At 32.6% G+C, this 11,615-nt stretch overlaps 1 pseudogene across 2 annotated transcripts; it reads right to left on the bottom strand.

The window, feature by feature from the left end:
* Positions 1 to 9,059: 9,059 nt before the first annotated feature.
* Positions 9,060 to 11,282, bottom strand: LOC145598237 (transcription factor AS1 pseudogene; annotated as a pseudogene). 2 transcript variants are annotated; one of them, XR_014103520.1, is made up of 2 exons: positions 11,089 to 11,282; positions 9,060 to 10,417 (listed from the first exon to the last, which is right to left on the bottom strand). The product of XR_014103520.1 is annotated as a transcription factor AS1 pseudogene, transcript variant X2 (transcript). The 2 variants fall into 2 exon arrangements; XR_014103519.1 differs by having other exon boundaries at positions 9,060 to 10,459; positions 11,089 to 11,281.
* Positions 11,283 to 11,615: the final 333 nt, after the last annotated feature.

The raw sequence follows: 11,615 nt of genomic DNA, 5'->3' as shown, positions 1-11,615 counted from the left end.
GTGTCCTTTCCGCGTAAACCCTTAACGCGTTTTCTTCCCCGTTTACTAAAAATTTCCCGCGTCACTCAAAAATTACACCGTGTCACGGGAATGTTTCCCGTCTGACGGTGGGACTTCCCGTGTCACGGTACAGTTTGCCGTGTCGCGGGATACTTTTTTAGGGTTTTTATCATTTTAGGGTTCCGTGTGCTCCCTCAGCACATTTTCTCTATAAATACCCCCTCATTTCTGATGTACGGGGCATCAATGAATTCTCTAGTTTTTTTTCTCTCTTCAATGCTTCAGCCTAAAAACTAGCCTACCCTTCTTATTTCATAATTCCTTCTTCAAGTACTCCAAGGAGTCCATACTTTACTCGTGGTTCTGTCCTTAAGACAAGGCGTGAAAGGTAGAACTATTTGAGGGTTTGGCCCCAAATCAACCCTACTTTATTTAATTTAATTTAATTATTATTTTATTATTATTTCCTTGAAGTTACTAACTCGTTTATTATTTTGTAGTTGCAAACAAACAGAATCAAAGTAAGAATTATGTTCCTCTTATTTCTATTATTTTTCTAACGATTTTATATTGTTGGAATTATTGTTAAATTACTTCCAATATTAATGTTTATTCTATGATCACCATATTGCATGTTAAAGGGAATATGTAATTGAAAATCACGCCTAATAAGATAATTTGGACAACCGGTTTAGGTTCCTTTTTAATCTTGTTATTAAATCAAGTGATCACGATATTATAGAATTATGTGTTGCATTAATATTCAACCAATTTAGCCAAATAATAGTTTGGAGCAAATTGAATCTCTGTTTGTATGTCTTTGAGATCGCAGGGATGTTTTTCACTATAAGAATCGAGTAGAGGCCAATACGGGCGAATGTGACTCCATGACTCACTTCGTACCATCATCCCCGATCCTCCTTTCATGGTTCCGAACCATATGGAGTTAGTAATCTCATGGGTTATGAATGGGGTGTAACCTTCACGGGTCAATCGTTGTTGCCTGTCGTTGTCCCTTGTCGTGGTTGCCTTTTTATGATCCGTGAACGGTTTACAAGTTCCTTAAAAACTTGTTGGCGGTTCCCTACTTTATTTGTCCCTAATCGTATTGTGTACTGTCAATTCCCACTTCCTATGAGTGTCAAGCATATTCACAACATGCTTTTACATAGGCGCACTTCGAACGACGCCTACACTTACCTACTTAGCTTTAATGCTTGTGGATCAATATTTAGGGACATTTATCAACGCCCTTCTTTCTTAGTTATCACCGCCCTTAGCTTCTTCTCTAAATCCCATTATTCTATCATCTTCACCAATTTCAACAAACACACTAAGCTCGTAGGTGAAGATGTGGATAAATATCATCACATGATTTCATTGTTTATCCTCACTTAAGATGTGGATAAACAGCCACACTACGAGCACAAAATTGAAATGGTTTTCATTATTTTATCATCTTCACCAATTTCACATTCAAAAAATTTATTCCTTCATTATTATCACCGACTTCATTCTGTAACCTAATTCTGCCGCAGAGTGTCTCTTTTTCGCTCTCTTGGAATGAAGATCTGTTCAAGATCCAAAATTTTTCAAGAAAAGGTCCAGACATTTGAAAAATGGAAAGCGCAGTGTGGCTGTTGCACTCATACCAGCATGCAATAGTAGGGGTTTCAACCAATCTAAACAATTGTTGAGATTAATTGTTGAGATTAAAGTGATTAATGGAATTGTGCATGTATGTAATTCGATAGGCCTTGAGAATTATGCTAGATTGCATTGTGAGTTTACATTGATACGGACCATTGATTTGTAGCTTACAATTATCAATTAAGTTTGATTTGAGACGTTCCTAGTTAGTGTCTCTCGTAATTGGCGCTAGTTAGACCTTTAGGAGATAGCTTGTCGAGCTCTTTTAATTGCTCTTACCATTAGTCTTCGCAACCATTGATTTGCATGTTGTTCCCGAGTTGCTACAATTGTCATGATTACTTGTTGATCCTCATTCCCTAGTGCTTTATTTGTTTGGTTTTTTTGTTTGTTAGTTGTTAGTATTCCTTCTTAATCTTTGTCTTTGACCTAGCTTAGGCACATAATTGAGAGTGCTTGAACATTACCGTTCCTTTGGGTTCGACCCTTGACTTACCTCTATACTTGTATTTAGGTTGGTTAAGTGTTTATAAATTTAGTTTGACCAAGGATGATTAGTTTCAACGACCTAGTTCCACCCCTCGTCTGCAGATCCTATTTAGATTACAAAAATACGAAACGATGCGTAGATCGTATTTTAGAATCTATGGGCCTTACTAGTCTAAATATAACAATAAAAGATATCATATATTTTAGAGTGCCATATAATAAATCACTCATCATGCTTTCGTAAACTACAACATCAAATGTTCCCAATTAAGGAAACATGACTCTAAATATCTCATATTTTAATTAAATTAATGTAATTAGATAATATCATATATTATTCATTACCAATCATAAAATATCATATATTCTATCTTAGGTATGAGGTAGAATCAAACCTTATTTTAATTATGGAAGATAAATCATATTTATTTCCATTATTATCCTAACTAATTTAGGAGATTCTATCCTAATTGCCTAGTCAATCAAATAATTTTAAATCAATTATTATCCTAAAGTAATAATGGGATAATCTCATTATTTAATGAATTATTATCCATATAGAATCTTTTTCTCAATAATTATCCAAAATTAACAACATTAATTTTGATAAAGATCTTTTAAAATCAAAACTTATCCTTTTAATTTTAAAATCTAATTTTCTTAAAATAAATTATTTTTTTTTTTAAAATAGTGCGCTAGCCACCATGGTGTGGCCAGCCGAAGCTAGCCATGGTGGCCGTACACCGGCTGGTGTACGCTGCCCAGCAGCAACAACAGTGTCGCGCAACTGTTGCACGGTGCTATTGTTGTTGGCCCTGCTCTCCGACCTGAAGCCCCACCCCGCCCCTCCCTCCGGACCACCTGCAGCGCCAGCCGTCGTGGCTACGCCACCCAGCCGCGGTTGTCGCACACAAAACCTTCTTTTTTATTTAATTTAAATTAAAACAAATCTTTTGTTAAAATTAAATTAATATTAATGTAGTCCAATTATTTACAAAATTAAATCATATTCAATCTTGAAATTAAGGTTCTTCATGAAATCAATCCCTAATTCAATTAAATCTTAAATTAAATAATTTGATCATGAAAAATTCATAATTTAACATGAAATCAAATAGATTAAAATCATAAATCACATAGGATTCGAATTAAATCAAAACCAAAACACAAAATCACAATTTTGGGGTTCAGGGTTTTTGTTAAAATCGTATTAGGGTATGGGGGGTTTGAATTTTCGAATACATTAGGGCCAAAAATCGGATCTTTTTAGGCCAATTCTTCAGCAAATTAAACAACTTTTAATAATTCTATATGTTAAATTACATTTAAAATAATAATAATTGACCCATAATTAAATTATTCTCCCTCCTAATTAAATTAAAATTGTAAATTATCAAAGAATTAATATTCAATATATGTACATGCATAGGCTAACTGATACCACTGTAGGGATTTAGATACTCTAAGCGGAATTTCATGAATCATATTCATAAGCATCGATCTAATAACCAAGATCATTGCACAACACATAAAGAATAAGTTATTATACCTTTGAAGCGTGATTCTACATATGATCGAGCAAGAACAAGGGAGACAAAGAACCTTAAGTGTGATTCCTCTACTTGGTCCACGAGCACAGATTAATGCTTGTTAGTTGCAATTGAACACTTCAATTGACCTTCTACGGAGAAGAGAGAGCAACAAAGCAACCACGAACCACCACAAGCCACCACACGAACCACCACAAGGGGTGGCCATACGGACAAGGGGAGGAGAGATAGAGGGTCGTGAGTGAGAGGGAGAGAGGATTAGGGTTTTGGGACTTAGTTGCTTGAATTACAATTAACTAACTCGTCAATTATTATGTCAATCTAAGTCATGAATATTATTTATAATCACATCTCTAAATAAGAGTCCATGTTAAGCCAAAACTATAATCCTAATCAAACTACTCTAACCCAACACTCTTTATGGTTTTACATAATCTCATAAGGCTCATTAATGGGCCTCTAACTTGTTTAATCCAATACTCTTGTTGTGTTACCTCATAGGATCAATTTTAAAGGGCTTTGGACTATTTGACTAGCCCAAAGATCATGTATCATAATCTAGCAATAGACAATGCCGACCTAAAAGAACGAACTTATTATCTCCATAATTAGTGATCCTTGATATATCTAGTAATTGCACTTATCGAAGACATAATTCCTTCATAGAGGTGCTACAAGGAGGATATATTTATATAGACACTTTATTATACCATATGTAATAATTATAAAGTTCATTTAACAAGACACACATGTACATTTAGGATTGAATGGTTCACTTTCATGCTTATGATGCAATTATATGAAATAGAATAGAATTGTGTTATTATTATTGTAATTAAATTAAATTTATTTTATGTTGGAGATTATTTTATAACTACATTTTATTTAAATAAATAGAATTTTTAGATGTAGTATTTGCATACAACTTATATTACTTACACAATTACACATAGCTCTTGAAACGAATATTTGATGATATAAAAAAGAACATATGTTGTAACATATGGGGAAAAAAAATGAACGTTTGATGATTTAATACTTCTTATAATAAAAATGACTTGAGCGCAGTAATCCTTATAAATAAACTTGTTCTCAGGTTATTATTTGGGTGCCTTCCCAAAAGAGACATTACTTGTTTCTAATGTTATATACTAAGTTGCTGATTTTAATAATATTATTTTAAAAAAAAAAATTATATCTTCACATTACAACACACTAACCATAACTAGGCCTACTAAGCCACAAATGTAATATCTGACCTTAGTTGGGCCTAATAACCACAAATCAAATCAATTCATTCCATACATTTTTGGTACAAATTTTTACCTACACCCCACGACAGGGTACACTACCTGCACCCCCCACCCTCTGCGTGTGCCCCGTCCCCGCCCTTTTCCATTTAAGAATTTCCTACAAATTTGTATAACACGTTTATTTCTATGTTGGAAAATGTTCATTTATGTATCATTAGACGTTCATTTTTAATAAGGAGTATTTGTTCAAATTAATGTATTTTTTGAATTGAATTTCATGAATTTTCTATAAAAAAAATAGATCAGATTTGTTTATAAGAATTGTAGCGTTTAAATCATTTACATTATAAGTACTGCATCATCCAATGTTCATTTTTGTTTATTCGTGTTTCAACAAATGTTCTTTTTATATCATCACATGTTCATTTCTAGAGCTATGTATAAGTTTCCTAGTAAGATGGTACGTATTAGAATTCTATTCAATGTTGTTAAAAAATAATTTCCGCTATATAATGAATTTAATTTTATTACAATAATAATGCATTTCTATACAGCAATAGTATTACATGTAATTGTTTTATAAACATGAAAGTGTACCAAATGCACATATGTGTTTTGTTAATTAAATGAATATTATTTGTTATATTTGGTATAATAAAGTGTATATTTATCCTCCTTGTTGCACTTCTAATCACATACTTGTGTGTTCTCCATGAAAAATATAATTTGAGCACAATATATATATGTCGCCTTTAACTTCCTCGCTTGATTATCCTATACAATAAGAGATTTATAGAGTTTATTCAAAAGAATAATAATAACACATTCCAAATAAAAGTACGTGACATCTAAGGATTTAAAATTAAAAATTTACACTTGAATAACAATTAAGAATACAGAATTAAACACACTATAAAGATATAAAAATCTTTCAATGCGAGGATGAAAATGTATAAAATCTAAATGAACATGTATTAAATTCTAAATGAACATTTATTAATATAAAAAATAACGTATGTCAAAATCCAAATGCATATATATTAATAGTAAATGACAATTAATAATAGTTCAATATATCAAAATACAACTTTATAAGGATTGATATTACATATGGATGAATACCATAAGAATATATTATATTTTAGAATGGAATTATCAAAGGTCTATGATGAATTAATAATATATGATTTATTTTTTTAACATATTTTAGCTAGTGAATAAACAATTGAACATACATTAATATATATGTGTAAATACACAAATATACAAATGAACATCTATGTATGTATCAAATTCAAAACAACACATATCAATATTATTTTTAAAATGTATATACGTAGTATGATATTCAAATGAAGCTCATGAGCATAAATATGTATTATTATATTTTATGTTGATATCTTCAATATGATAATGAACATGTACGTATTTAAAATCAAAAACAGAACATTTGTTTAAATACCAGTAAACATTCATTAATACGTGAATGATTAGAAACAAGCTAGGGTAATTAGATCGTAGCTAATAATGTTATTGATCATGTACTAATGTCATGATAAACGTCTATCAAAATGGAAATGAACATTTACCGAAAAGTCATTTCAATATAAACTAATTTTAATCTTAGTAATTCTACAAAGATTCAAATAATCCAGAAAATTAGCACAATTATACTCTATACTCAATTTTCAATGGCCACAATTTCATAATAACTTACTCCCTCCGTCCCATAATAATTGATAATATGTTTTTTAAATTAGTAATTACAATTTGATTATTAGTCCTTCTACAAATGAGCATGAAGTTCATCAAAAATGAACATTTACGACAAATCAAATTTACTTGTTGAAAATTAACCGAATAACAAGCTAATTCACAATAAATAAGTTTCTGCAAATTGATGTTATAGTTCCTGCTATCAAATATTCAAACTTATTGCAATTAAGACTCTAGATGTTAGTTTGAATATAAAAAATAATTTTTGTACAAAAAAACACAAATTACCTGCAAATAATTAATCAATTGACTACTATAGCAACAATAACAAGATTTCTATATTAAAAAACTAAAATCAATCTTATAAACTTAATGAATCAAAATCATAAAAGCACCTAGTTGTAATAAATTGCATCAAATTCATCACAATCATCAAAGGATAATAACCAAATGCAGATAAAAAAATCCAATCGCAATATATATATATATATAAACTTTGTACTTTTTAACTTTGTACTTTTTTCTTTCAAAAAGGGAACAAATCAACTTATAATTTGATTTTACATTGTTCTTTTGGAGAAATTTCTTGTAATTGTGCGATTTCATCTCTTATATTAGAAAATTGTGCTTGATTTTTGTAGAGAATTTCAAGCTTTTTTGTGAATGTCATTTAGATTTTGGAGGTTTTGATGAGAGAGAAAATAGAGAGAGTAATATGGTTTAAGAGAGAGAAAATACTTCTAATTTTATTTTTTTGGTAGCTTAGGATGTTACTATACCCGGTTTTTTTTTTTTTTTTTTTTTTTTTTTTTAGCTTTATTGGGAAAGTGAGTAGTGGGGGTGTAGGTAGTACTACATGCACTAGGGTGTAGGTATATACAACTAAATTGTAGGTACTAAACAGCTTTTGACCAAATTTACATGTGCAAATTCTTATTGACCTTATAATATTCATATTTTCATATACTAAAGGTTTGTTCTGTTCAACTTAATTTCAGTTCAGTTCAACTCCAATCAGTTCAGTTCCTAATTTTTTTCTCTCATAAAAAATCCATTTCAATTACGTTCAGTTCATTTCAGTTTCAGTTCAGTTGTTTTTAGTAAACCGGAACAACCCTAATTTTGCTATCCAACATCAATATTACAAATTTTGAAACCATCGTGACGGTAACAGTAACTCCATTTATGTGTTCTACCATCAACTCACATCACTAATTCACCATCAATCATGTATCCACTATTTCCTTTCAAATGTTTTTAATTACTATAGTTAAAGAGACCTCATGTTCTAAAAGATTTACAACAACCAACTTATCTAAATTCACAAACTCTTTTCAAATTAAAAATCACATTTTATGCAAGCATGACTAAGAATTTCAGGAATTTTTTATTTTTTTTTACCAACAAACACCTTTTTCGTATTTATAACATTTTGTGATATTTACGTCCATACTATACCACAACTAAGAATTTGATATGAATTTTGTATATAAAACATTCTTTTTTGATACTAATATAATACAAATAATACTAAAAAAAATAATTTTTGTTACTAAAATAATACAAATGATGAATTACATAATATTTTCAAAACAATTTCAATACTACAACAATACACCTAGTTTCCGTCATGTCTTTCGCTCACTCGCTCACCCACGCCTTTTATTTCACCCTCCACTGCTTCCGATCAACGTATGGACTACATCACTCTCTGATTTCGCTGACCATCGTTTCATATTCTAAACGACATCACTCTCTGATTACGTCGACCATCAGCCCTTCCTTTCCTCTCAACCACTTTACTCACCTTAAAGCAACCGTCGTCGACCCTCGCCTTAAAGCCACCATCGTCGGCCTTCCATAGTGTCTTCTCGCAAAGCCTCCAACATCATTCACCGCCAAAAGTATAAATAAATTCAAAATTCAAAAGTTTTTGCAAATTTTTCACAGCGAAATTTTAAAACTATTCAAGTGAGCCAACTGCTTCCAGCCAATAAAAACCCTTATCTGTGTGGGTCTATGATCCCCCTCTCAGCCGCCCTATCACAGGAATGGGGAAATGAGGATCGACCCACCAACCGGGGGGACCTTCCCTCCATCTCCTATGCCCTCAAGTATTGACCTTGTACCTCTCAAACTTCAACACTTTTTGCACCTTATGATCAGAGTATACATATTTGATTAGCGAAAATTAATTTGAATTTTGACCCATCCTGAGTTAATTAAAATCAACTGAAATCAATCCAATATTAAGGTAGGCACAAAAACAACTTTAATTACTAAAATTAAAAGTCTCTCATTTCGTCTGAACTTTCTGCTATCAAATCCAATAAAAGCCCTCCAAGCAAAATACAATGAAATAGAGAGAGTATAACGACTTTTAGGCATCTATAAGCGGATATAAGAGAGACAAAACTTCTCACAATCTACTAGATCATTGTGTAATCTCTTGCAAGTACACAGGATATGGTAGTGGAAGAAACAATATTATTATTGAAAGAGATCAATGCAAACACATCATGTGCACAAATTGCAAACTAATCAGCAATGCAAAAAACAGACAATATGTAATTTAATAGTTAGTCCATTTTGCTCTGGAGAATCAACTTGGTTCAGTAACCCGAGTCCTGCAGCCCATCTGATCAAGTAACTTTGTAATCCGCGTGTGCTTAGTAACCCATTGCTCAGCAAGCTTCTGCTCCTTAGCTTCAGCGTCTCTTCGTAGCCCAGCAAGCTGCTCCCGGCACTCTGCTTCGATTCTCTCAATGCTAGCTTTCTGCTCATCCTTGAGAGCGTTTATCTTTGCCTCAATCTCCTCCATCTTTTCCCTCTTTCGATTGGCCTTCTCTGACTCTAGTTGAAGCTCCACTCTATTTAATCTCCAAGCAGCTTCCTTCTTATGAGCTGCCAGAGCATGGTGCCCCTCATCCAATTCTCTACAGCAATCCATGAGCTCTGACATGATCATCTGCTCAGGATGTGCCCCAGCACAAGATGGCAAGCAACCCAAAGTAAGAGGGTAGTTATCAATATTATGGGATCCCATTTCTTGTGGAACCCAAGTCACTGGAGTTGGGGGATGCGTAGGGACAATAGACGACGAGAGACTTAAGGTAACAGAAGGAGAAGATGGCAGCCAAACTCCATTAGAGGTAGAAAGCCATGGAGGGAGCATAGTTGTGGTAGAAGTAACCGGAGGTGGAGGGGGCACAGGGGGAGAGGGGTGATCACTATGTAAAAAAACCCCATTGGAGGTAGCCATAAGAAATGTTTGCCTTGGGGGCGTCCGTTCTTTCACTAGTTTCTCTGCAAAAGTTTCCAATATATGGTCGTACTTGCCCTCTTCAATTGGCTCCAAGCACTTGCTAGTTTCCTTTTTAGTCCTCTCCTGTTTCTCCTTGTACACTTCCCACCACTTGCCTAATCTTTTAGCAGTACGCCCAGGCACCTCTGCAGCGATTTTCTTCCATTTATTCCCGTGCTTGGCTTGGAGACGGATAACAAGGCGCTGCTCCTCCTCTGTGAGTGAACCTTTCTTAATCCCGGGTTTTAGGTAATTCTTCCACCTCTCTAAACAAGACTTGGCATCCCTATCAAGGAGTGTGTTCATTCGCTGGGAGACAAGATGCCATTCTCTTGGACCATATTGCTTAACATATGCACTTAGTAACGCGTCCTCTTCAGTGGTCCAACGCTGCCTCTCCTTCATCTCGAAGTGCAAACGTCATTGCCCATTGCCTCAAATTCCTCATCATGCGCCTATATGTAATTGCATTTCAACACATATATCCAGCAACAATTCTTACAAAAACAAAGACCAAACTAACATAAGCAAATAAAAGTCTTACTATATTAGCTAACATAGGAACTAGGAAGCAAGAAATCAAAGAATTTGATAATTACAAGATTACAAATAGCAAAGTTAAACTCCCTAACATTTTAGGTCTAACAAATTTACAAAAACTAGACTTTTCTATATTTTAAATAAGACCTAAAAAACCAATATTTCAAATACCCATTACCACATTCCAATTTATTTTATTCAATGAAAACCAGAATAATTGAGAATTTAAAGAAAAGAGTGAGTACTTTATCAACTTATCATTGTACCCCAGAATACAAAATAAAATTAAATAAATTTAAAATAAAAAAATAAGAAAAGCATTAAGCATTAAAGGGTTCTGCAACACATTAGCAACCAAATTTGGCTCAATTATTATATAAAAATCACTTAAAAATCTTCTGGCTTAAGAATATTAACAGAAATTCCAGATTGTAAAACTCTAGCAGCAAAATCGATGTATATAATCTTCATAGCTTTAATTCTAATCAATAGTTCAATCAATCTACCACAGAACAACCCTAAATTGATTATACTGATAACAAAATCGACGATAATGTGATACTTAAAAAACAAAGAAAAATGTTACCTAAGAAGCTGTTTCAAATGGAGGAGACAAAGCTGAGGAGCCGGTTCAATGAAGAACTCTGAGTACCCATTAGGGGGCTGGAAGATTAGGGGAGAATATCAAAAGGTGAAAAGATTGTAGCAAAAAAATAAATAAAATGAAAACATGAGAAATTCCTAAAGCTTGTCTCGTCACAGTTGTTGGATAAGAGTAAAAAAAAAAAAAAAAAAAAAAAAAAAAAAAAAAAAAGAAGGTGAATGTAAAATTAAAGAAAGAAAAGGAAAAGGTTGAATTGAATAAGGGAGATGAATATGAAGCTTGTATGAGAAAGATGAAAATATAAGTTTAATGAAATAATTAAGATAGTGTAATAAAATTTTTTTAAAAATATATATATAAGAAGACATGTGGCACATCTAGTGTAAAAGAAGCTAGAAAAGTGTTATAGAATGGAGACATGTGTATTTTCCGGTTAGAGTTTTTAAATACCAAGTATAGATATAGATTTCTAATGATCGGATTAGGTCTAATATGGTCGGGTCGGGTCG

This window comes from Chenopodium album, chromosome 2 (assembly GCF_948465745.1).
Source record: "Chenopodium album chromosome 2, dcCheAlbu1.1, whole genome shotgun sequence".
NCBI lineage: Eukaryota > Viridiplantae > Streptophyta > Magnoliopsida > Caryophyllales > Amaranthaceae > Chenopodium > Chenopodium album.
The sequence above is the reverse complement of the archived record's forward strand: the minus strand, read 5'-3'. Positions and strand labels throughout refer to the sequence as shown.